This window comes from Bubalus kerabau, chromosome 14 (assembly GCF_029407905.1).
Source record: "Bubalus kerabau isolate K-KA32 ecotype Philippines breed swamp buffalo chromosome 14, PCC_UOA_SB_1v2, whole genome shotgun sequence".
In the NCBI taxonomy this organism is placed as follows: Eukaryota; Metazoa; Chordata; class Mammalia; order Artiodactyla; family Bovidae; genus Bubalus; species Bubalus kerabau.
In genome coordinates, this window is record NC_073637.1 from 646,958 (window position 1) to 673,929 (window position 26,972).

The 26,972-nt window shown below is 43.7% G+C and overlaps 1 long non-coding RNA gene and 1 other non-coding gene across 2 annotated transcripts; one reads left to right on the forward strand and one right to left on the reverse strand.

Annotated features, from left to right (window-relative positions):
- Positions 1-5,721: 5,721 nt before the first annotated feature.
- Positions 5,722-26,416, reverse strand: LOC129626439 (uncharacterized). The gene is made up of 4 exons (XR_008701957.1): positions 26,119-26,416; positions 23,433-23,597; positions 8,904-9,168; positions 5,722-5,740 (listed from the first exon to the last, which is right to left on the reverse strand). It is a non-coding gene; the product is annotated as an uncharacterized LOC129626439 (long non-coding RNA).
- LOC129627455 (U6 spliceosomal RNA) lies at positions 14,178-14,284 on the forward strand. Its single transcript, XR_008702604.1, has one exon. It is a non-coding gene; the product is annotated as a U6 spliceosomal RNA (small nuclear RNA).
- Positions 26,417-26,972: the final 556 nt, after the last annotated feature.

Sequence of the window (26,972 nt, forward strand, 5' to 3'; positions counted from 1 at the left end):
TAGTATAGTCATTTTCACAACATTGATTTCTTTCAAGTCAAGAACAAGGCATATCTTTCTATCTGTTTGTTTCAACTTGGCTATCTTTCATCATACAGCCTGTCTTTCTGCATACATGTGTTTTGTCTGTTTAGGTAACTTTAATCCTAGCTATTGGGGAAGAAAAATGGAAACCCACTCCAGTACTCTTGCCTGGAAAATCCCATGTACAAGGAGCCTGATAGGCTACAGTCCATGAGGTCCCGAAGAGTCGGACACGACTGAGCGACTTCACTTTCACATTTCACTTTGATGCATTGGAGAAGGAAATAGCAACCCACTCCAGTGTTCTTGCCTGGAGAATCCCAGGGATGGGGGAGCCTGGTGGGCTCCCATCTATGGGGTCGCACAGAGTCGGACGTGACTGACGTGACTTAGCAGCAGCAGCATTCCTAGCTATGCTATTCTTCTTGTTGCAGTGGGGAATGGCACTTTTTTCTTAGTTTCTCTTTCTGATTTTTCTTGTTGTGCTGTAAGTCTGCAAAGGATTTCTGTGTATTAATTTTGTATCCTGGGCTTTACTAAATTCATTGATTAGCTCTAGTAATTTTCTGGTTCTACCTATAGGGTCTTCTATGAATAGAAACAGGTCATCTGCAATCAATGACAGATGGACTTCTTCTTTTCCAATATGCGTTCTTTCTTGTTTTCTTCTCTGATTGCTGTGTCTATGACTTAAAAAACTCTATTGATTAATAGGAATAGAGTGGGCACCATGATCTTGATGCTGATCTTAGAGGAAATGCTTACATTTTGACACCATTGAGAATAATGTTTGCTGAGAGATTTTCCTATATGACCTTTCTTATGTTGAGGTAGGTATCTTCCATGCCCATTTATGGAGTGCTTTTTAAACTGGTATTTAGTTTTGTCAAAACCTTTCTCTGCATCGATCAAGATTATCGTATGCTTTTTATCTTTCAGTTTGTCAATATAGTGTATCACATTGATTGATTTGCAGATAGCGAAGAATCTTTGAATCCCTGGGATAAACCCCACTTGAACTTGGTGTATGATCCTTTTCATGTGTTTTTGTTTGGTTTTTGCTACAATTTTCCCCAGGATTTTTGCGTTGATGTTCATCAGTGATGTTAGCCTGTAACTTTCTTTTCTGTGTGGCATTTCTGCTTCCTTTTGGTTCATGGTGATGGTGGCCTCACAGAATGAGTTGGGAATGCTCCTCCCTCCACATTTTTCTGGAACAGTTTGACCAGCATAGGTATTATCACATCTCTACCATTTGAGAGCATTCATCTGTGAAGTCCCAGGCATTTCTTTGTTGGAGACTTTTGATCCCAGTTAGTAGTGCTTGTGATTGATCTGTTCATAGTTAGAGCTTGTGACTGGTGTTGGTGCTTGACTTATTCATATTTTCTCTTTCTTCCTGGTTCAGTCTTAGAAGATTGTACTTTTCTAAGAATTTGTCCATTTGTTCCAGGTTATCCATTTTATTGTCATGCAGTTGTTTCTAATTGTCTCTTATGATCCTTTCTCTTTCTGTGTTGTCTGTTGAAACGTCTCCTTTTTCATTTCGAGTTCATTTGAGTGGGCTGCCTTCTATGGGGTCACATAGAGTTGGACACAACTGAAGCGACTTAGCAGCAGCAGCAGCATATAAGGCTCAGCGACCCCGAGCTTTCCCAGATGTGGGATTTTTAGTGCTAAAACCAGGACAGCCCCGGGCAAACCAGGATCCTGGTCACCCTAGTTCTGTGTATCGTCTTCCTCAATCCTGAATGCTCCCCCTTGTCTGTCCCACCCCGTGTTTACTATCCAATACTCCTCATCCTCCGTTTCTGCTTGCACATCACTTCTGCTGCCTCCAGGGAGTGGTTTATTCGTCCTGTCTAGGAGCTCTGGGGCTTCCCAGGAGGCACTGAACAGAAAGTGAAAGTGTTAGTCGCTCAGTCATGTCCTGACTCTTTTGCGACCCCATGGACTGCAGCCCGCCAGGCTCCTCTGTCCATGGAAATCCCAGGCAAGAATACTGGTACCTATGCCCTCCTCCAGGAGATCTTCCTGACCTGGGGATAGAACCCAGGTCTCCCGCATTGCAGGTGAAATCTTTACCATCTGAGTCACCAGGGGTGCTAGTGGAAAAGAACCCGCTGCCAGTTCAGGAGACCCAAGAGATGTGGGTTCGGTCCCTGGGTCTGGAGAAGGAAATGGCAACCCACTCCAGTATTCTTGTCTGGAGAATCCCATCCATAGAGGAGCCTGGCGGGCTACAGTCCAAGGGGTCTCAAAGAGCTGAACATGACCGAGTGACTTAGCACAAATGCTCAGGCTCTCCTGGCAGTGACCACTGTGTTCTAACAGCTTCTCTGTCTCTCTTCAAGTTATAAACTCATTAAAGACTGAGGCAGTTTTTTTTTTTCCTTCTACCTATAATCTCAGAGCCTAGCAGAGATTCTGGTGCACAGTAGGTGTGCAATGAAGTTTTATTGATTTAATGACTATCAGTATCAACATATCAAGTGTCATCTATTTCATATCACTACGTGGGATGTTATGGACTGAATGTTTGGGTCCCCTCCAAAACTCATATGTTGAAGTCTTAACCCCCAGAGCGGCTGTATTTGGATGTGGAGCCTTTAGGGAAATGCATGAGTGTGTGCTAAGTCGCTCAGTCGTCTCCAACTCTCTGCGACCACATGGACTGTAGCCTGCCATGCTCCTCTGTCCATGGGATTTTCCAGACAAGGATACTGGAGTGGGTTGCCATTTCCTCCTCCAGGGGATCTTCCTGACTCAGGGATCAAGCCTGTGTCCCAATGCAGGGGGCCTGGGTTTGATCCCTGGTCAGCAAACTAGATTGTACCTGCCGCAACTAAGCCCTGGTGTGATTAAATAAATTTTTTTAAAAATTCAAGTAACACTAAATTCAACACTATACTTTAAAAACAGCATGTGCAGATTGAGCCTATTCCTGTTACAGTCACTCTATCTATGCAGCTCTCTATCCATCCTTCTATCTGTATTTGTTATAACAGTGTTCACCAACTGTGGATATTTATAGTATTTCTGTGATCATAAAGTCAGGATGATTTGAACTTAGGTAAAAAAAAAAAAGAAGTGGAGAAGGAAATGGCAACCCACCCAGTGTTTTTACCTGGAGAATCCCAGGGACGGGGGAGCCTGGTGGGCTACCGTCTATGGGGTCGCCCAGTCAGACACAACTGAAGCGACTTAGCAGCAGCAGCAGCAAGGAAAAAAAAAAAAAAAAAAAGGAGAGACACCAAGAGACGGCTCTTTCTCCCCCTCCCTCCATCCCCCTCACTTTTTCCCCCTGCAGAGTCACCTAGGAAAGACCGTGTGAGCACACACTGAAAAGGAGCTCCCAAAGGGAGCTCTCAGCAGACGTCCACCCTGTCAACACTGGGTCTCAGGCTTCCAGCCTCCAGAGTGGTGAGAAAACAAATTTCTGTAGTCAAAGCCACCAGCCTATGGTATTTTGTTATGGTGCACCCAGCGCGATAACACAGGGGTCGTACCCAGTTCATATAACCATGCTGTGACGATTGATGGGTGTGGTCATACAGACACCCTCCTGAGTCAGAGAGCTGCTTTCTATTCCAAAACCGTTCCAATAATACTTCCCATCCCACTTTAAAAACATAAGTGTTCAACATGACAAGATTGACAAACCTATTTTTCTATCATTCGGCTTTACTTCTGCAAACAAGTATCTTAGAATAGTAACTTCTGGGACTGGAAATGGTTACATGAATACGTGGTTCAGTTTCAAATGGATGACTAATATTTTTTGCAGCTAAGTAGCATTTTCTGTTTTCCAATGATACTTTAAAGCCCATTTATGTTACTGAGTATGCATAATTAATTCCTCCTTTGGAAATGTCTTTGTTTTCTCCACTGAGCTGGTGATTCTTCATCGTCCCACTCAAATCTTACCACTCCCCTCCCACCCCTGGCCACACTTGTCATCCCGTTCCCTGCCTCAAAGCCTGACATCTACAAGCTGCAGCCCCCAGGCTTTGCTGTTCTCAGCGCCTCTTTCTCGGCTCTTGACCAAAGGGAAGCACTTTGAGTAGAAGAAGAGTGTGAAGAGAGGAGTGTGAAGGGCGGGAAGAGAGAGGGGTGGGTCTTCCCCCTCCCTCCCTCCCTGCCAGAGCCTGGTCTCCACCATGGGTGCCTTCCTCTGTCATATAGCACCCATGTTGGGTGGCCCCTCTGCTATGACCACAGCTCTGGATGGGTTCTAGGAATAGCACACCCTTTCTCTTTTGTTTCTCCAGGCCCAAGGATGATGGAAGCTTCTGCTGTTAATAGTTCCCAGTGGCTTCTCCATTCATCTTGATTCTCTTTACCTTGCCCACAGTGTGAGTTAAGGGTTGAGTTGTAACCCCCGCCCCCAATTCCTATGTTGAAGTTCTAACCCCCAAGACCTCAGAAAGTGACTGTCTTAGGAGAGTGTCTTCAAAAAGGTAATTAAAGTTAAACAAAGTCATACAGGTGGACCCTAATCCAATCTGACTTGTGTCCATATAATAAGAGGCCCAGGTGGCACTAGTGGGAAAGAACCCGCTTGCCAATGCAGGAGACATAAGAGATGTGGGTTCGATCCCTGGGTCTGGAAGATCACCTTGGAGGAGGGCATGGCAACCCACTCAAGTGTTCTTGCCTGGAGAATCCCATGGACAGAGGAGCCTGGCGGGCTACAGTCCATGGGGTGCCAAAGAGTCGGACATGACTGAGCAACTTAGCATATACACAGTAAGAGAAGATTAGGACATCGGCGAGCAGAGAAGGAAGACAGTCTGTGGGCAAGGCAGCCGTCTGCAAGCCAAAGAGAGAGGCCTCAAAAGAAACCAACCCTGCCCACATCTTAATCTTGGACTTCCCAGCCTCCAGAAAATAAATGTCTGTTGTTTTTAAGCCACTCATCAATTGTGGTGGTGGCTTAGTCACTCAGTCGTGTCCAACTCTTTGTGACCCTGTGGGCTGTAGCCCACCAGGCTCCTCTGTCCATGGGATTTCCCAGGCAAGAATACTGGAGTGGGTTTCCATTTCCTTCTCCGGGGCATCTTCCTAACCCAGGGATCAAACCCAAGTCTCCTGCATTGCATACTGTTTCTTTACCTCTGAGACATCAGGGAGGCCCACTTATCAATGGCACTTTTGTTACAGCAGCCTAAACGGGCTAAGGTTCTGTTACAGCAGCCCCAGCAAACTATGACACCATGGTCAATCGTCCCATCACTAAACCACTTGTGGAGCCCTGGGGATGTGCTGGTTATATCCTTCTCGGACCTGGTCTCACACAGCCAACCTCACCAAGGACACTTATCATATGTCCCTTTATCCACTCCACGGTGTCTATCATCACATTCCTAAGTTTGTAAATATGTCAACGTTTGTGTTGTGAATGCCTGTTCCTGAAATACTGCAGGACTTACTTTCACAATAAGGTTCCTAAGCTGTTTCTAAGCGAGGAGCCAAGTGACATCCAAGTCTCTGTGTGGAGCATCTTGTCGTTTTTGGAAAACTCTTTTCATATTTTTTACATCAGCTGCTGCTGGAAGGCCTGGGGTGATGACTGAAGTCCAGAGAGCTTTTGGAGATGCTGTGTGAGAGTTTTTGTTGCTGCTTCAGTGGCTGGGAGACCCAGTGGCCGGTGAGGAAGCTGAGCAAGGTGAGCTGGAACATGTAGGGAGGCCCTGGGTTCTGCATGTAAGGAGATCTAGGGAGGAAGAAAAGATACCGCTACAGTGAGAGTTGTTAGAACAGCAGGAAAAGCTATCTAATTCAACTTATTGAAGGAATATAAAGTGCCGGGGTCCAGCCCCGGCTGAGCCAGGGTATTCGAAGCGGGGACGGCGTCGGCGACTTATTTAATTATTTATTCATCAAAGATATAAAGAGTAATAGAATAAGGATAGCTCAGTGAGGAAATTCAGTGGAGAAAAGCGGCTGAAATAAGGATAGCTCAGTAGGAAAATTCAGTGGAGAAAAGAAGCTGAGTGGCTTGGTTTACGCGGAAAATCAATATAACCCGTGACACCAGGTTAGCTCTGACCACGGACCACAGGCGCCCTCTCGAATAGCGGAAGGTGCCCCACCTTAGACACCTTCTCGAGTGGGTCTTAGAAGCCCAGGCAAATAAATGGTCACAGAGGACATCCACGCTCCAGATGGACACTCAGCTGGAATTTGGGAGAGAGAGTGACATGGGGAGACCAAGTTTCAGTGAACAAGGCCCGCACTTTATTTTCCAAAATAGTTTTTATACCTAAAGTTGTGCATAGAGGATAATGGGGGAAGGGGTAGAGTCATGCAGCAAGCCAGGCTTTTTTCCTGTAAACTTATCATATGCAAAAGTTCAGGTGATAGACATCATCTTCTGGCCAGGAGGCCTGTTAACATTTTAAGAAACTTATCTTTCTCTAAAGGTGATTATTCCAAAGTCAGGCGCCAGCCTTCCAAAAAGCATTGGACAAAGCTGCATTTTACATTTCTATACACCCATTATATCAATCAATACACTGCCAAGGACACAGTAGGTAAGGAGTATGGAGACTTAGCAGCAAACATTGGCCCAACAAGTGAAAAACCCTTCACCAATACAATTTCTAATCAATCTTTTAACTACTCAAAGGAATCTGTGTTTAGGCAGTTTAGAACATCTGCCTCTCACAGTTGGGAGGCTCTGAACAATCACATGTGGCCGGAAAAACCTATTCAGGCAGGCTAGAGGATTTCCAAAGGAGTTTGTAGGTTAAACACTGTCACACCCAGGAATTATTAACTGGAGCTGTAAGCTAACTCTTTTTCCAGAGAGAGGTAGTGGGGGACAGCCCCCCGTAAAGTCAGAGGTGTAGGTGAAAGCACAAAGCAGAAAGTAGGCAGACTCTGGTTTTGGGGGTAGATGCTCGAGAATTTCCAGGGGGACTCCTGAGGCTCGATCCCGCCTTTGCGTATGCCGAGCCTCCTTCCTCATGACCTTTGTCATGGGCGGAGTTCCTCACGCTGGCTCCCAGCAGTGATAGAATTCCAGTTGAGCTATTCCAGATCCTGAAAGATGATGCTGTGGAAAGTGCTGCACTCAATATGCAATATGCCGGCTCCCGGCAATAAAGGGCTTCCCTAGTGGCTCAGTGGTAAAGGATCCACCTGCCAAGCAGGAGATGTGGGTTTAATTCCTGGGTTGGGAAAATCCCTGGGAGAAAGGAATGGCATTGCACTCCAGTATTCTTGCCCGGAGAATTCCATAGACAGAGAGGCTGGTTGGCCAAAGGCGGACACAACCTAGTTACTGACCAACGACAAAGTAGTGTAAAACAATTTTATAAAATCATAGGACGGGATGGGATTTATTGAGATGTCCCAGTTTTACCACCTTCCCCCTCATTCACCCCTCAACTATTGAGTCACTCCTAATAAATACATTTCTTTGTCTCCAAAGCACTTTCACACCCATATTTCATTTGAGCCTCAAGGAAACTGTGTGAGGTAGATAGGGAGGTATTAATGTCTCCATTTTACAAATAAATGAAACTGAAGAGCAGGTAGTTGAAATGCCAGCATTCAAGGAGCTAAAAAGTGTTAGAGCTGGGCCTGGAGACTCGTGATCCTCAGACCAGGTGGGTATTGCTAGAGTTCCCATCGTTTACCCTCCCTGCTAATCTGGGCATGCGCACTAAAGACTGATGTCGCACGTGGACATTCCATCCAAAACTCACAGTGAGGAAGGACTTCTCAACATCTGGCCGTGAGCAGAAAAGGCAGAGAAAGGGAGAGAGTGAGAGAAAGACCTCATATGAGCTGAGTTTACAGGGAGCAGGAAGGGGCACACGCACTCTTATCTCAGCCCCGACTGGGCAGAGCAACACAGGAGAGCAAGCAGATGTACAGAGGCTGCGCCTCTCCGAACATTGTCCCCCTCCCGACTCCATATTCAGCTGGCAGGCCCCAGGAGTCAGGTCACCCGTTACCTCCCTCTAATGCTCTGATGGATATGTTTGCAACACACAGGGTTTCCATTAATCTGGGGAAAGTCCTACTTTAGGCTTTCACTGAATCTGAAATTGCTTCAGCCATGACTGCTGTCTCCAGTGAACTGGGTCCCTCTTCTTCCACAGAGATGCGCCACACAGGCTGCTCTCGCCTGCACCCTCCACCTGCCTATCTCTCTCTCTATGTATCTTTAAATTGGAGGATAATTGCCTTACAATGGTGTGGTGCTCTCTGCCGTACATCAATATTAATCAGCCATAATGATATATATGTATATATCCCCTTACCCTCTTGAGCCTCCCTCGCCCCGCATTCCACCTCTCTAGGTCATCACAGAGCTCCAGGATGGGCTCCCTGTGCTCTATAGCAGGCTCCCACATGTTATGAGCATACATGGGGCTTCCTTGGTGGTTCAAATGGTGAAGAATCTGCCTGCAATGAAGGAGACTCAGGTTTGATCCCTGGATTGGGAAGATCTCCTGGAGATGGGAATGGCAACCCACTCCAGTATTTTTGCCTGGGAAATCCCATGGACAGAGGAGCCTGGCGGGCTGTAGTCCATGGGGTCTCAAAGAGTCAGGCACATCTGAGTGACTCTGAGAGTGAGTAAGTGTATATACATCAATGCTACCTTCTCAATTTGTCCTAGCCTCTCCTTCCCCCGCCGTGTCCACAAGTCCATTCCCTACATCTGCATCTCCATTTCTTCTCTGTAAATAGGTTCATCAGTACTGTTTTCCTAGATTCTGTATATATGTGTGGTGCATGCATCCTGAGTCACTTTGGTCGTGACTTTGGTCATATAGACCCGATAGACTGTAGCCTGCTATAATGCATATCATACATGCATTAATATACAATATTTGTTTTGCTCTTTCTGACTTACTCACCTGCTCTCTTTACTCCTTCTCTACATCTATCCATGGAGGCCCACCTTCTCCAAGAAGCTTGAGTGTTTCAACCCTCAGGGATTTTTGTCTCAGCTGCATTCCTGAAGCCATTATCATACAGACCCCCAAACTCAGCACTGAACATATGCTCTTCAGGACTAGTTCTCTGATGAGATGTCAGCCCCTGGAGAATCAAGCTGGAATCCCACATCCTACTGAATCTATGCTCCTGCTAGTAGTTCCATGCATGTTAGCTGTGACTTTTCTGGGAAAGAGTAGGCAAAACTAGGGTTAAACACAGCCAGTCATTGGAATCCAAGAGGAAAGGGGAAAGGAGTGGGAATTAATTGTCTTCCCGTGTTGGAAGTTTTCGCTGTTGTTTCAAGATCCGTGTACAGTCAGCATATTCATGTTGCTCTAGGATTAGCACAAGGTAAAAGAACAAACAGAAGCCTTCCTTTGTGCTATTTTAGGAACAAGGAAAATAAAATAATACCTTCGAAATGGAGGAACAGCCTAGCTTTCTGTCACTCAAGAATGGGCTCATAACACCTCGGCTGCAACCATTTCAAATGGAATCCTATTATGGTGCAGAGTATATTTATCAGTGTATTTGAGGAACCCTTTCTCCTAAGTCCCCCCGGGGGAGATCCACAGGCCCAGGCAGGCTCCTCTCAAACTCTCCTATTCCACCCTGGCAGGTCCCAGGGACTCCCCCGCCCCACCACCTCTGCTCTTGGTAATTGTCACCACCACCCCAAGCTGTCAAGTGTCTCACCCCTTCCTGAGGGGCTCTGGAAACTGGTCTCTTTATGCCCACCTGTTGGACTGCACCTCACAGGCCTACAAAGCCTGCATTTGCCCAGCTTCAAGACTGACGAAAGCCTGGATTGGGCAACAGAGGGCTTCCCCGGTGGCACAGCGGTGAAGAATCCACTAGCAATGCAGGAGACACAGGAGATGGGGGTTCGATCCCTGCACCAGGAAGATCCCCTGGAGAAGGGAATGGCAAACCCACTCCAGTGTTCTTGACCAGAGAATCCCATGAACAGAGGGACCTGCCGGGCTACAGCCCATAAAGTTGCAAAGAGTCAGGCCTGACTGAAGTGCCTTAGCATGCACACATGGATCAGGCAACAGAGACTTCAGTGGTTTGACAGATGGGGAGCTTCTGTGTCTGAAGCGAAGTCCTGGAGCGACCTCCCACGCTGTGCAGCACACACCTTCAGGACGTGGCAGCAGTCTTTGCTCCTGGTGGAGGGGGAGATTGCCAGTTACAGGGGAGTTGATGTCAGATGGGCTCATCGATTACCAGGGAAACCAACAGAAGGGCACACACCTCACCGCCCCTTTGATAAGAACAACCACTAGCTGGTGCCCAAGGCAAGTATGTAGGAAGGCCAGAGTAAGTGTAAATGAAGCAGGCACTGGTCGGGCAAGGGACGGACAGAGAGCAAGGGAACAGCCATCTTGAGTGGGCTAGTCAGCCACCACCCTTCCTGGTTGTCCCTGAAAAAAAGCTCGTAGACCCTCATTTTAAGACTTTAATGCCCATTATCACAGGAGGAAAGACAAAATATGGGGAATTACATGCGTGTGTGTGTGCGTCCAGTGGCTAAGCTGTGTCTGACTCTTTGCAACCCCGTGGATTGTAGCCTGCCAGGCTCCTCTGTCCATGGAACTTTCCAGACAATAATACTGGAGTGGGTTGTCATTTCCTCCTCCAGGGGATCTTTCTGACCCAGGGATCAAACCTGTATCTCCTGCATTGGTAGGTAGATTTTTTTTACCACTTGAGTCACCTGGGAAGCCTGAGGAAATATACAGACTACAAATCTAACAGTCTTGAGTTTGGTCCACAGCATCTGATGATCTGGTTGAAATAACTGGAAATTTCCTTTATGTCAACATTGGGTGTTGTAAGCAGATAGGGGAGGGGGTCCCTGGAGAAAGATAATCAAGCTTGACCTCATTTTGGTCCAAGACATTTTGTGATCTAAACCTGGCCACAATGCTTGCCCTTAAACAGGTCTCAGTAATTAATGATTTTAAGGGGAGAAAGGACTACAGGCACGAAGGGAAAGCAGTCAAGAAACAATGGGTCTAGGGACTCCCTTGGTGGTCCAGTGGCTAAGACTCCGAGCTCCCAATGCAAAGGGGCTGGGGTTCCATCCCTGGTCAGGGAACTAGATCCTGCATGCCACAACTAAGAGTTTGCATGCCCCAACTAAAGATCCTGCATGCTGTATGATGTGGCCATTGAAAAAGATTGGTCCACATTAAAAAATATATACCTTAAAAAATGTTTTTAATAGAGAAATAGAGGTGAGCAAGAAATAATCAACACAGCAACAGGCCTGTTTTTGTTCTTCATTTGTCTTTAGCTCTGGGGTAAAACCATCAGTTGTGGGGGGAAAGGCTAAGCAGAAAATTCTAGCCAGGGCTTTGGAATTTAAGTCCGAGATTATATGATATATATATAATATACCATTCAGCCTCCCAAATAGGTGGCATAAAGTCGGGTTGTGCCGCCACATGTGCACAGAACATAGAATTCCTATGGTTCTTTGTTAGTAGGGACTATGAATTTACATTTCAAAGCATCCATGTCTGAACAAATTGGCTTCTAATGTAGTTTGCTGTAAAAAGCCAAACTATTTAGTACAAAGGGTTATACTCATGCACATACATATAGACTACATATGCACACGTATATATTTTTTAAGAATTTTTTTGATGTGGACCATTTTTAAAGTTGTTTATTGAATTTGTTACAATATTGCTTCTGTTTTTTGTTTTGGTTTTTGAGCAGTGAGGCATGTGGAATCTTGGTCCCCCCATCGGAGGTTGAACCTGCAGCCCCTGCATTGGAAGGCACAGTCTTAACCACAGCACCACCAGGGAAGTCCCTTTTGTTTAACTCTTAAGTAAAAACAAGAAGCCATTTGGCCACAGTCTAAATATTCGGGGAAAGAAGTAAGTAGAATTACTCCTGTTGGAAATGCCACATTAATTTATTATGCATAGCATGATCAAACAAGAGGGCCCAAGACAGAACAAGCAGACTATGCTCTTTCCGAGGTAAAAGAGAAATGCAAAGATGCTAAGTCGTGGTCCTTCCTGAGAATTAATTTTGCCCCCAGGATTCTTAGCAATTAGGTCTTTTCATCTTGGAGGTATCCGAGGCAAAGGAGGACGCACAGCACCAAATCCATGGCACAGAGTTCAACACACAGTATTCTACCTGGGGACGTGGAATCAAAAACCCAGCACTGAGAAGGAGTCATGCACAGACACAAGATTTATGGAGGCCATGCAGGGAAAGAAAATATATGGGTTACATATCATACCACTCTGGATGCAACCATTTTTCACACAGCAGAAACTGAAAGAGAAGATAAAGGAGAAAGACAAAGAAAAGTGGGGAGGGGCTTTCCCTGGTGGTCCAGTGGTCAAAAATCTGCCTTCCAATGCAGGGGACGAGGGTTTGATCCCTGGTGGGGGAACTAAGATGCCACAAGCCACAGGGCAATTAAGTTTGCAAGTCACAACTACTGAGCCCGGGAGCCACATCTAGAGAGAAGCCCGCACCCCACAATGAAAGATCCCACATGCTGCAATTGAGACCCACCAAGGCGATGAAAAGCTGGAATCAAGATTGCCGGGAGAAATATCAATAACCTCAGATATGCAGATGACACCACCCTTATGGCAGAAAGTGAAGAGGAACTAAAAAGCCTCTTGATGAAAGTGAAAGAGGAGAGTGAAAAAGTTGGCTTAAAGCTCAACATTCAGAAAACTAAGATCATCGCATCTGGTCCCATCACTTCATGGGAAATAGATGGGGAAACAGTGGAAACAGTGTCAGACTTTATTTTTGGGGGGCTCCAGAATCACTTCAGATGGTGACTGCAGCCATGAATTTAAAAGACGCTTACTCCTTGGAAGAAAAGTTATGACGAACCTAGATAGCATATTGAAAAGCAGAGACATTACTTTGCCAACAAAGGTCTGTCTAGTCAAGGCTATGGTTTTTCCAGTGGTCATGTATGGATGTGAGAGTTGGACTGTGAAGAAAGCTGAGCGCCAAAGAATTGATGCTTTTGAACTGTGCTGTTGGAGAAGACTCCTGAGAGTCCCTTGGACTGCAAGGAGATGCAACCAATCCATTCTAAAGGAGATCAGTCCTGGGTGTTCTTTGGAAGGAATGATGCTAAAGCTGAAACTCCAGTACTTTGGCCACCTCATGTGAAGAGTTGACTCATTGGGAAAGACTCTGATGCTGGGAGGGATTAGGGGCAGGAGGAAGGGGACAACAGAATGAGATGGCTGGATGGCATCACTGACTCAATGGATGTGAGTTTGAGTGAACTCCGGGAGTTGGTGATGGACAGGGAGGCCTGGCGTGCTGCGATTCATGGGGCCTCGAAGAGTCGGACACACCTGAGCGACTGAACTGAAGTGAACTGAACTGAACTGAAAGGCGATGGCACCCCACTCCAGTACTCTTGCCTGGAAAATCCCATGGGTGGAGGAGCCTGGTGGGCTGCAGTCCATGGGGTCGCAAAGAGTCAGACACGTCTGAGCGACTTCACTTTCACTTTTCACTTTCATGCATTGGAGAAGGAAATGGCAACCCACCCCAGTGTTCTTGCCTGGAGAATCCCAGGGACGAGGGGACCTGGTGGGCTGCCGTCTATGGGGTCGCACAGAGTCGGACATGACTGAAGCGACTTAGCAGCAGCAGCAGCAGCGTAGCTGTAAAATAATTTAAAATATTTAAAAAAAGAAAAGTGGGGCAAGTAAAGGTAAAATCAAGAAAGAGAAGGATGGAGCCTCCTCCTGGCCACCTGGCTGACCCCTCATCAGCAACTCAGCAGCCACTCAGCATCAGCACTCTCTCAGTATCCCTGCTGTCTCCATGGTGATTTAATGTGATTCTGATGGATGTGACTAGTTCATGAACGCTTCCTGGAGCTGGGCACTGTTGGTGCTAACTCCATTTTCCAGATGAGAAAACAGTGCTTCCGAGATTGTTAACAACTTATCCCAAATCACCGAGTTGCTAAAATTGTGGGATCAGGCCATTGAACCTAGGCTGTTTCAGGCCCAAACGTGTGCTCTTGGTGAGCAAAGTAAAAAATAAGATGGTGTTTAATGGAGGAGAACATGAACATGTATTGAGTACTTAATATATACCTGGCATGTGATCCTCACAACAGTCCTGCAAGGGAGGTATCATTCCCATTTCATAGATGAAGAAATTGAGGCTCAGTGCTCACTTTGGCAGCACATATACTTAAATTGGAATGATACAAAGAAGATTAGCATGGCCCCTGCTCAAGGATGACATGCAAATTGGTGAAGCATTTCATGTTTTTATGGCAGAAACCATCACAACATTGTAAAGCGATTTTCCTGCAATTAAAAAATAAAGTTAAAAAAGTATGAATGAAACAGGGAAATTTCTTTAGAAGTTGAGGCTCAGAGAGGTTAAGTAACTTATCTAAAGTTGCACTGCAAAGTCCCGGTCTGGGGCACTTCACCTCCTCTGTGTCTATGCTGAGAGTTTTGTACTTTCTCTCTGAAATAAATCCTGTTTGCTTGCTACCATGAAAAAGAAAAAGGCCAGGTCTCTCAGACTGCAAAGCCCATATTCTATTTGTTAAAAAATATATATTGTTGTTTTGCTCCTAAATTTTATTTATTTATCATTATTTATTTGGCTTCTTCAGGTCTTCACTCTGGCATGTGGAATCTAGTTTCCTGACCAGGGATCAAACCCAGGCTCCCTACAGTGGGACTAGTGTCTTAGCCACTGGACCACCAGGGAAGTCCCTCATATTCTTTCTTATTCTTTCTTCCAGATAGAATTCGCAGGAATTTCACGGATTGAACTAAGTAATTAAAAATCCCTCCTTTAGATATTTTTAGTTCTGCATATCCAAGCCAAACACCTAGTGTATTTGTCAGAATTTGAAAGAAGTCTATTAAAGACTGCTTGCAAGAAAACCACTGTATAAACTATGTTTTATAAGTTCTTCTGTTTTAATTATTTAGGTTTTCTAAAGTTTGAAGGAAAAAAAAGGAAACAGAAACCAGTTTTTAATGATTTGGAATTAGGATTCATGAATACACTGGATTCTTTCTTGGTACTGGGGGAAAGCAGAGAGTAAATGTGGTGGGAAACTATGAGGGTCCAGAGATTCAGACTTTAGCCTGGAAGAGACATTAAAGAGGTATTTCAGGGACTTCCCTGGTGGTCCAGTGGCTAAGACTCTGTGCTCCCAATGCAGTGGGTGTGGGTTCGATCCCTGGTCAGGGAACTAGATCCCACATGCCACAAGGAAGATTGATCTTATGTGCTGCAACTAAGACCCGGTGCAGTGAAATAAATACTCAATAAATTAAATATTTAAAAGAAACCTCAGTTATTTAAAAAAATGCAATTCTAATTTATTTTAGAAATAGCTTGAGTGTCTGCTAGTCAACAGTAGAGCTAAGGCCAGAACCTGGGGTTTCCCAATTCTTAAACCATTGTTTTTTCTTAGACATGAACCATGAATTCCTTTAGAGAATACTCCTTTCTCCTCCTCTCTTAATCCAGATGGGGGGGGAAAGTGAGAAAGCTTAAAGACTATTAAAAAACAATCGATGCACGATACTGGATGCTTGGGGCTGGTGCACTGGGACGACCCAGAGGGATGGAATGGGGAGGGAGGAGGGAGGAGGGTTCAGGATGGGGAACACATGTATACCTGTGGCGGATTCATTTTGATATTTGGCAAAACTAATACAGTTATGTAAAGTTTAAAAATAAAATAAAATTAAAAAAATGTTTTATAATTATAAAACTACCTTTTAAAAATAAAGAAACAATTAAAATATCAAAAAAAAAAAAAAAAACCCAAACAATCAGGACATTAAGAATCAAGTTATCCTGGAAGGAGGTCAAGACGGTAACCACAGAGGCTGGAGTTAAGGGGAGGAGAACCAGGCAAGATAAGGTCTTAATCTAAAGCAATTAGAGTAAGCAGGTAAGCTTTTGTTACTTGTATTTAGCTGAACGCTGTGAACAGAAAGCTTTTTGAAATCCTTGGCTAAATCAAAACCTGGAAAGTGAGGACTTCTAACCTTCAAGAAAAAAAAGCTGAGCGTGAGACAAAAAGGTATTTGTTTTTATACTTAACTTGGTAGGGAAAAGGAAAGAAAAAACAAGATGTCAGTTCAGCTGGGTCCCAATTCCAGCCCTGGGAAGCCCAAAGCCCGCCCCTCTTGGTTTTATTTTTAAGGATAGCATTTTTTCCCTCCCTTGGCCACGTTCAGTGTGTAGGATCTTAGTTCCCTTACCAAGGATCAAACCTTCACCCCCTGGAAGCGTGAAGTCTTAACTACTGGACTGCCAGGGAAGTCCCACCCTCCCCACCTTGGTTTTTGTAAATAGTCCTGAAGGGCTTTCTTGGTTTCTAGACTACTGAGATCTTGCTTCCATGTGTAAATTGAGTCCAATTTCCTAAAGAGATGGAAGTCAGGCTTTACATCCCAGTAATAGGGAACAAATTTGATTGGGAATGGCTGGGTTACCATCTAATACTGACATGTCATTTTCCCCTGCCCGGGCTCAGCTTCCATCCATCCGGCTGGCTTTTCTTTCATGGTCTTATTTCTTTCCTTTCTGCCCTCTGCCCCTACTCTCCTCTCCTTGCAGGAGCAGAAACAAGAAACTCTTCCTCTAATCTCCAGCCTGGCAGGTTTTCCCTCCCCTGGAGTCCAGGTGCCTGTAGCATTTGCTCCTCAGTGGCTTTCCCCCAAGGAGACAGCTCCCTCCTTCCTCTTCCCAAAAAGGAATCATGGGGCCAGCTGTTAAGATTTCAAACAATTATTTTTTTCACGTCTTTACTCAACATGGGAAAATCTCTGAAGTTTAAGGTGGCACTTGGCTGTCCTGTAGTGCTTGTATTTTTTTCAAGGCTTTGTTCTGTCTGGAATTTTATTATAATAACTAATGATGGGATTTCTTTAATGGTCCGGTGGTTAAGATTCTGAGCTTCCAATGCAGGGGGTCACAGGTTCAATCCCTGGTCAGGGAATTAAGATCCCACATGCCACATGGTGTGGCCAAGAAGCAAAACAAACAAACAACCACTACCACAAAAAACTAATGGGAATGAACATACCTTGATGTTTACATAATTTTAATAAATCATCTTCAAAATGATAAAACATTAGTAATCGAATAGAGATTCACTCAGTCATATCCAACTCTTTGGGACCCCACAGACTGTAGCCTACAAGGCTCCTCTGTCCATAGGATTTTCCCAGGCAAGAATATTGGAATGGGTTGTCATTTCCTCTCCCAGGGGAATCTTCGTGACCCAGGGATCAAACCTGTGTCTCCCATATTGGTAGGTGGATTCTTTACCACTGAGCCACATGGGAAGGCTAGCTTCTATCAATGATTCACACCAAAAGGTGGTTCAATGAAGCAGCTATGAGGAGGCAGTGCTAGAATTCAAAGGGGAATCAGGTACCCTTGAAACTCAAACCTAATAATAGTAGAAAACATCACCCACTCACAGCAATATACACAGATTTGAAACTGTTTCTTTGAGAATGTTTCTGTTTGGGGGGATAATTCTCTTATTTGAAGGCTCTAAGTAATGACAGGCAAACAGAGAAAATGCCTCAGTGACCTGATAGCCATGCCCTGGAGAGAGAGCTGAGAGAGGGGTCCCCAACCTCCGGGATCTAATACCTGATGATCTGAGGTGGAGCTGATGTAATAATAATAGAAATAAAGTACACAATAAATGTAACGCACTTGAATCATCCTGAAACCATCCCCACTTCTCCAATTCATGGGGAAAATCCCCTTTCATAAAACTGGTCCCTGGTGCCAAAAAGTTTGGGGATATTCAAAGGAATGTTCTTTGTCCTTCACACCCACACTGTTTGTCCTCTAACTGCCCCATCTCACAAAGCTTTAACCTCCCCTAGCGTCACATGCCTCTTCCCACTTTGAGGGGCAGGGTGCACACCAGTGTTCAGGCCTCAGGTCCTCCCTGGGCGCTGGTGATCTGTCCTTCTCATCCTGGCTCTGTAAGGCGCTCCCCTAAGTTTTTCCTGCTCCCCTGTTTCTCTAGTTCCTCCTGAATCTTCCTAGATAAACCTGTCTAAATGATGCAAGAACTTTCTATCTAATGAACCTGTGGTTTTCTCCACTCTAATCACACCTGGGCCGTGTCTACCACACTCTCTCCACAGCTGCACTTGTCACTTCTGTTTCGTTTTCAGCTTTCTGTTTTACACTGGAGCACAGCCGATTCACAATGTTGTGATGGCTTCAGGTGGACAGCAAAGGGACTCGGACATACGTATTCATGTGTCCATTCTCCCCCAAACCCCTCTCCCATCCAGGCTGCCACATAACATTAAGCAGAGTTCCCTGTGCTGTACAGTAGGTCCTTCATTATCCATTTTATTGTCAGATTTTATTTACTCCTTACTTTCTTTATGTCCCCTAAATGAATTTCCTCAAAACCCAGTTCCTCTCCTCTCAGGCCCCATAGCTAGTATTTCATTTTCACAATCACCTTGCCTCATGTAGGAGTGTGGTGGGCGGGGGGTGGGGGGGTGGGGGGCAAACTGGCGCAGTGGAGGGAGGGGGCCTTAGCCACCTGCAGTCTGCGGCCTGAACAGCCACAAGGCTCCCCCAGTGGCAGAGTGGTAGACTCTGCCTGCCAAGGCAGGAGATGCAGTAGACTCGGGTTCGACCCCTGGGTCTGAAAGATCACCTGGAGTAGGACATGGCAACCCACTGCAGTATTCTTGCCTGGAAAATTCCATGGAAAGGAGGAGCCTGGCAGGCTACAGTCCATGGGGTTGCAAAGAGTCAGACAAGACTGAGCATGCACGCATATCATAGACACCAATGTTGAGTCAAACATCCCAGCTCACTTTTGGAGGGTTTAATTATGCCTTAATGCTCCTTATCATAATTAAGCAGAAATAGTGATTCTAATTAGCATATTTACAGAAACCACACAAGTATGCTTCCCTGGTGGCTCAGATGGTAAAGAACCCACCTGCAATGCAGGAGACCCAGGTTCGATCCCTGGGTCAGAAGATCCCCTGGAGGAGGAAATGGCAACCCACTCCAGTATTCTTGCCTGGAGAATTCCATGGACAGAGAAGCCTGGCAGGCTACAGTCCACAGGGTCGCAAAGAGTCAGACATGACTGAGCAAATAACACACACAAGTAGGTCCATATAATCACACACTTCACCTACTCATAGCTTAATGGTGTTCCATCCGTGTTTACTTTGCCCTGGTTTCCCTTTCAGCTTGAATGAGCACAACTTTTGAAGTCTTTAATTTATGACTGTTTTAACTTAAGCAAGCCCTGCTAGAGGGTGACAGATGGTAAATGTCAAAAACCCAGAGAGAGGGTTTCTGTTTAGCCTTTGATTTTTGTTTTGTTTTTTAAGCCAGAGAAATGTCCGATTGTGCTCCTAGTTTGTCAGAGAAGGCAATGGCAACCCACTCCAGTGTTCTTGCCTGGAGAATCCCAGGGACAGGGGAGCCTGGTGGGCTGCTGTCTATGGGGTCGCACAGAGTCAGACACGACTGAAGAGACTTAGCAGCAGCAGCAGCAGAAGGAGAAAATTATTTCTGTTCTCAAAACACTATAATAATAACAAAAGTAAAACAAAGAACATGGACTTCCCTGGTGGTCTAGTGATTAAGAATGTGCCTGCCAATGCAGGGGACACTGGGTCAATCCCTGGTCCAGGAAGATTCCGTATGCCCGTGTGCCACAACCGCTGAGCCAGAGCTCTGGAGTCTGTGCTCTGCAACAAGAGAAGCCATCGCAATAAGAATCCTGAGCACGGAAGGTCAAGAGTAGCCCCTGTTCACTGCAACTACAGAATGCCCAAGGGCAGTAACGAAGACCCTTTGTAACCAAAAATGAATAAATAAATAAATCCTTTAAAAGAATCATTATCATCATCACCATGATGGCACTGATAATGGTGGCAGTGATTATAGCAGCCACCAACCCAGAGGTACTTGTATGTGCCAGGCACTGTCTCAGGAAGTACTCCTACCTTATTATTTTTTGAGGGGGGTTATACAGTGAGGCATGTGGGATCTTAGTTCCCCCTACCAGGGATCGAACCTGCACCGCTTACATTGGAAGCACAGAGTCTTAACCACTGGACCACCAGGAAAGTCCCGTTCCTACATTACTTTATTCAACCTTCATAATAACTTTAAAAGGTAATTGTAACTGCTTCCATTTTACAGAAGAGAAAACTGAAGGTAGGATAAACTGATAAATTTTTCCACCACTACTGTGAAGACATAAGCAGTAAGACCCAGGGTCAGAATTTGAATCCGGGACTCTCCAGCTTCAGGCCACACAGTGAGCTTCTCTATCCTGTGTCGCCACCTCTCCTACCATATCATTATACAGCTATTCCACAACTGCAGTTAGTTTGTTCATAACAATATACGTTCTTAAAAACAGTACCCTGTTCTACCTATCTAAAACACAGAAACAATTTCCATTATGTAGGGGTAAACTATAGATTTTATCAATTATCAAAACTTCAGCCATTCCTAAAGAATTGGGAAATGAAAATCTTTTTTTTTTTTTTTTTTGGAAAGTCTATTTTTTAATTGCCCAAAATGAAAGTCTTGTTCTTTTGTATATAAAATTCGTAAGGGTTTTTATGCGGTTGTAGCCTAAGGGAAGAGATACTGCTACGTTGAGAAGCCATTAAAGGTTTAATTTTTTTTTTCTTTAAGAGATTAGGGAAGCTTTGCTCAGTAAATTGATTTGCTTAAATTGTTTGTGAAAATTTAAAAATTCCCCAAGTTCCTCCAAGCAGAATCAGTTAGTTTCTTATCCTTGTTTCAACTGCTCTTTCTTTGTGCATATTTCTCTTACAGGATAGTACTTCGTATTCAGTGTGGTAACTAGCTGTTTGTGTCCTGGGCCATAGACTAGGCTCCCAGAAAGTGGGGTTAAGACCATTGTACCCTTAGCAGCTAGCACATAACAGTATTTACTACATATTTACTGATTTAGTGGGTGATTGTAAGTAGTAGAGTAAGAAGACATTTTACTTTTATATAATCGATGGCTCATTACAAGATTAGTGTTCAGTGTTTTGTGTGAATCCTGACAACCCACTCCAGTACTCTTGCCTGGAGAATCCCCATGGACAGAGGAGCCTGGTGAGCTACAGGCCGTGGGGCTGAAAAGAGTTGGACACGACTGAGCAACTAAGCACAGCACAGTGCGGATCTCACTTAAAATGGACATTCAAGGAATTCCCTGGTGGTCCAGTGGTGAGGACTCCACACTTTCACTGCCGAGAGCAGGAGTTCAAGCCCTGGTCAGGGAACTAAGAGCCCAAGTCACACGGAGTGGCCAAAAAAATAAAATAAATAAAATAAGATGGGCATTCATTTCATTTTTCTGAGCTTATATTGAATGAAATCTATTTTTGCTGGAAGAGGTCTTGTTTAACACCACTGGTAATAAAGAATACATGATAATAAAAAAGCATTTTCAGGGGAGAAAATTTAGGCATGAATGCTCGTAACTATATACATAAACATTAATTCTGAAAAGTACAAAATATTTGACCCATTAACAGAATAGATAATAATGAAAACTGATGACTTTTCTGTTAAGTAAACAAAAACTTTGTTCCCTTTACCCAAAGCCATTTGAGACTTTTTTAAATGGCAAATGATGAAAAAATTTTAAATGCTTTTGTTTGCATATATTGAAATAACCAGACATCTTTTCTCTTTTATTCTGTGAATTACATGGACTGATTTTTTTTAATATTATGCCAACCTTACTCTCCTTGGATACATCCCACTTGGTCATCATGTATTATTCCTTTTTTATATCTTACCAGGTTTAATTTGCCAATTTTTTCTTTAATAGAAAAACTGAAATTTACTATAACAAACTACTCCCTAAAGAAATGAAATACTAAGCAACAATGTGGCAATTTTCTTGTATCAGAACTATTCATCGTCTTAAAATATGTGTGTGTTAGTTGCTCAGTCATGTCCGACTCTTTATGATCCTGCAGACTGTAGCCCACCAACCTCCTCCAACCATGGGGATTCTCCAGGCAAGAATACTGGAGTGGGTGGCCTTTCTCTTCTCCAGGGGATCCTCCCAACCCAGGGATCAAACCTGCATCTCCTGCATTGCAGGTGGATTCCTTACCATCTGAGCCACCAGGGAAGTCCATAAATGGTTTCTGGAAAAAGAGTTATTGTTGAAGACCAAGTATTAAAATCAGTATTACATACAATACTCAAAACCTTTTTTCATTCTACAACCTGGTGGATCACTTTTCTCTCCTCTGTCCCAGAACAGCCCACGCGTCAGCTATTGAAGCCTTTCCCTGGCTATGAGTGACGTTGAAGGAGAGTTAAGGGAAACCTTGTGATAAAAGGAGTCATAGCTATTGTAATTTTTAAAATAACTCTTCCACCACTGCACTTTACATTTTTCTTTTTAAAAGAAATTCTCACGAAGAACAGCCATCATTGAAATCAGAAAGACTGCTTTTATCATTGTAATTATAACAATATTAATTATGCACTTTATTACTATATTAAATGTAGAGGGTTTCTACTTCAAGTAAACACAATAAAATGAAACGTAAATCAGCATGTTAAGAGCCAACTATTCATATTTCAAAAGGATTCTCCAATTCAAAAAGGACTCACTGCAGCTTTTCTATAAAAAAAAAATCCCTGTGGTTTTAAAAATAATTTTAAAATTGTAATTTACACATAATTTTCAGGAACTCTTCTATTATACAAAACGATGCACAACTCTGCATGTATATAGATTATGCCATAAAGAAAAAGCTCATACAAATTTCCCATAAGTTATCTAATTAACTCTGACTATAAGAATGAACATAAACATTGGTTGCAATGCATAGAAAACCACTAGAAAAAATTTATGCTCATACTGTTTACTGTTTACAATTCTATGTAAGGACTTTACATTGCTAGTTTCTAAAGTGAAAAGAACTTTAATATGCCCATTATGCCATTTCCTAGTTACTAATGTTTTGCAAACTTTTCTTTATTAATGATAGAAACATAAACTTCAATTTGCCTGGGAGAATCACAGAAAATTTGAATTAGTTAAGTAAAATTTGATGACCCATAGGTAATAAATACTGCACATTACCCACAGAATCCCAGTGTCAGAATTGTGTACTGTAGGCATCAGAGACACAGAAATCCAGGAATCTGGAGAGAATGAGGAGCTCCAAGTCATAACCTGGTGGAACTGTGGTTTGTGAGTGTCAGATTACTTTCAACTAACATGGATATCTTGAAAAGAGCTGTTAAGTTCTTAGAACAAGGGAATTTTGAAGTCATGGTATATTTCTTTTGAAACAATGGCCTTCTCCAACTTAGTTCTAGAATTCTTAAGTAGCTGATGTTAGTAATTCTTCTTTTCCCAAATTTACCTTGGGCTTGGTAACATGGAGTTCTTTCACCATTTGAATATAATGCTTCTTCCATACACCCTGCTCATAGGGAGTTGGGGAGACATTGATATACCAGTTAAACCGTAAACATTTTAGCATCCAGAGCTGATCCAGTTCAGTTAAATTCTTCCAATGCCAGCTCACCTGGAGAAACAATGTTAAAAAACTATTCAGCTTACATGTCCACTTTCTCTAGGTTTTGAGCCGTCACCCTGGCACTGAGAGAACGTCTTTATTTTTTTTCTGGAGTGGGTTGCCATGCCCTCCTCCAAGGGATCTTCCTGACCCAGGGATCGAATCCACTTCTCTGCACTGCAGGCAGGTTCTTTACCACTGAGCCACTGGGGAAGTGGATTCATGGATTCGTTCATGAATGAATCAGAGCAAACATAATTTTAACTTGATAAACCAGGCCTGGAATTCACAAGTAGTTTCTTTTTGGTCTTTTTTTCCAAATCACAACCAAGTTAACTCTTACCTGAAGTGCTTCCTAACAAGGCAGGAAGTTTTTTTTTTTTAAATTGGAGGATAATTACAACATTATGATGGTTTTGCCATACATTGGCCATAGGTATACATGTGTCGCCTCCAACCTGAACACCACTTCCACCTCCCTCCCCATCCCATCCCTCCAGGTTCTCACAGAGCACTGGCTTTGGGTACCCCTTTTTCTTTTCTTTTCTTTAATGTTAATTCAGACAGAATCCAAGTCAACTAATATTTATCGAGCACCTATTAACCATCCTCGTCACAACCTGAAGGGTAGTATAATTAATATTCTTCCCTTGCAAATGGGGAAACTAAGCTTCAGATAAGACTTTGGAACTTCCTAAAGATCTCTGGCTATGCCAAAGCCTTTGACTGTGTGGATCACAACAAACTGTGGAAAATTCTGAAAGAGATGGGAATACCAGACCACCTGACCTGCCTCTTGAGAAACCTGTATGCAGGTCAGGAAGCAACAGTTAGAACTGGACATGGAAAAACAGACTGGTTCCAAATAGGAAAAGGAGTACATCAAGGCTGTATATTGTCACCCAGCTTATTAACTTATATGCAGAGTACATCATGAGAAATGCTGGGCTGGAGAAAGCACAAGCTGGACTCAAGATTGCTGGGAGAAATATCAATAACCTCAGATATGCAGGTGACACCACCCTTATGGCAGAAAGTCAAGAAGAACTAAAGAGCCTCTTGATGAAAGAGGAGAGTGAAAAAGTTGGCTTAAAGCTCAACATTCAGAAAACTAAGATCATGGCATCCGGTCCCATCACTTCATGGCAAAATAGATGGAGAAACAGTGGCTGACTATTTTTCCCGGCTCCAAAATCACTGCGGATGATGATTGAAGCCATGAAATTAAAAGGTGCTTACTCCTTCGAAGGAAAGTTATGATCAACTTAGACAGCATATTAAAAAGAAGAGACGTCACTTTGCCAACAAAGGTCCGTCTAGCCAAGGCTATGGTTTTTCCAGTAGTCATGTATGGATGTGAGAGTTGGACTATAAAGAAAGCTGAGCGCCAAAGAATTGATGCTTTTGAACTGTGGTGTTCGAGAAGACTCTTAAAAGTGCCTTGGACAGCAAGGAGATGCAACCAGTCCATCCTAAAGGAGATCAGTCCTGGGTGTTTATTGGAGGGACAGATGTTGAAGCTGAAACTCCATTACTTTGGCCACCTGATGCAAAGAGCTGGCTCATTTGAAAAGACCCTGATGTTGGGAAAGAATGAGGGCAGGAGGAAAAGGGGACAACAGAGGATGAGACGGTTGGATGGCATCACCAACTCAATGGACGCGAGTTTGGGTAAATTCCGGGAGTTGGTGATGGACAGGGAGGCCTGGTGTGCTGCGATTCATGGGGTCACAAAGAGTCAGACACTACTGAGTGACTGAACTGAATTGAACTGAAGGATCTCTGGGAGTCTGCATATGAACGTTGTATGAAGGCTACAGAAACTCCAGTTGGCACATTGCTTATTTTTTTCATGATATGCTTCTGTTTTCCCTCCATGCTTATGATTTAACTCAATATATAAAGGGAACACAATGACTAATACTATATTGATGTGTCCTAAATAGCCTTTAAGATTCAATGAAGCATTAAGTATTTGTCCTGGGGACTTCCCTGGTGGTCTAGTGGCTAAGATTCTATGCTTTCAGTGCAGGGGGCCAGGGTTTGATCCCTAGTTAGGGAACTGGATTCCACGTGCTGCAACTGACACCTGGTGCAGCCAAATTAATACATTTTTTAAAAAGTATTCTGTACATTCCATTTTCATAGCATTATGGTCAATCCTACATATCCAGCAAATGGTGGAGGTGACCCTATTATGTGTAGTAGTTTTTAAAATAATTTATTCCAGGTTTTAAATAAGTCTTAGTAGAAACTAGAATCAAGTCCATAGATAAAGTTCAGACTAGGCATTCCATATCTCTTAACATGAATTGCAGAGATGGTAGCTAGTCTTCACATTCATTCCATCTTTGGAAAACTGGCCTCTTTTTCAAGGTTAACTCAATAATAAATAATGTTTGAGTGCCCCCAAAAGGAGCAGAACACTCTGTAATGGAACTCACTACCCATCCATCTGTTTATCTATCTGTCTGTCTTCCTCCCTCCTTCCATCCATTGTGTACGGAGTTTCAAAGTTACCCAAACTCACGTCCATTGAGTTGGTGATGCCATCCAACCATCTCATCCTCTGTTGTCCCCTTCTCCTCTTGCCTTCAATCTTTCCCAACATCAGGGTCTTTTCAGATGAGTCAGCTCTTTGCATCAGGTGGCCCGTGTGTTATGTCCAGGATTATTTTATGGGCTGAAGATAAGACATGTAGGGGAGAGGGAAGCAGAAGTGGGGCACAAATAGGAGAAACAGTAGGTTCAGGATCTAGATGGAGGAAAAGGCTTAGAGGATCTTATACAACACTGCAGGCAGAAACAGAGATCACAACCACTTTGTGCAACCCAGAATGAAACTGCACTGCCCTTAAACCTCATATGGTTAGTTAATTCAATCAAGATGTGGGATTTGGGAGGGAGGGGATGGGGAGAAAGTTTTTCTCAACTCTCATCCTTTTCCTCTTTTGACTTAGATCGGGTTTAGACCTGGGTAGTTAAGTTGGGGTTCCCACTGCCCCCGCACTGGGGATAGATAAAATTTTGCTTTGTTTTTGATTTTTGCTGCTTTTTGTTTGTTTAAAACTAAACAGGAATGAGGAAAGTTGAGGGTGGGGAAGCTCTTTCAAAACTGTAAGACAACCGCCACCACATTTTTAAACAGCTCAAAGCTCATCTTGGTGCAATGACTTTATTGTTTACTTTAAATCTAGCTAAAGAACAATTGCCTCACAGTCAGTTCTGGGAAATAAAATAAAATGTTGAAATCTACCAAGATTGACATATGGTACACATAGATGATAAGATTATCTATTTCATATCACATCTCCCTGGAATGATAACATTCTCATTGTGAAAAACATGGAAAATTCTGAGAAACCTGAAGAAAAACAATACCCA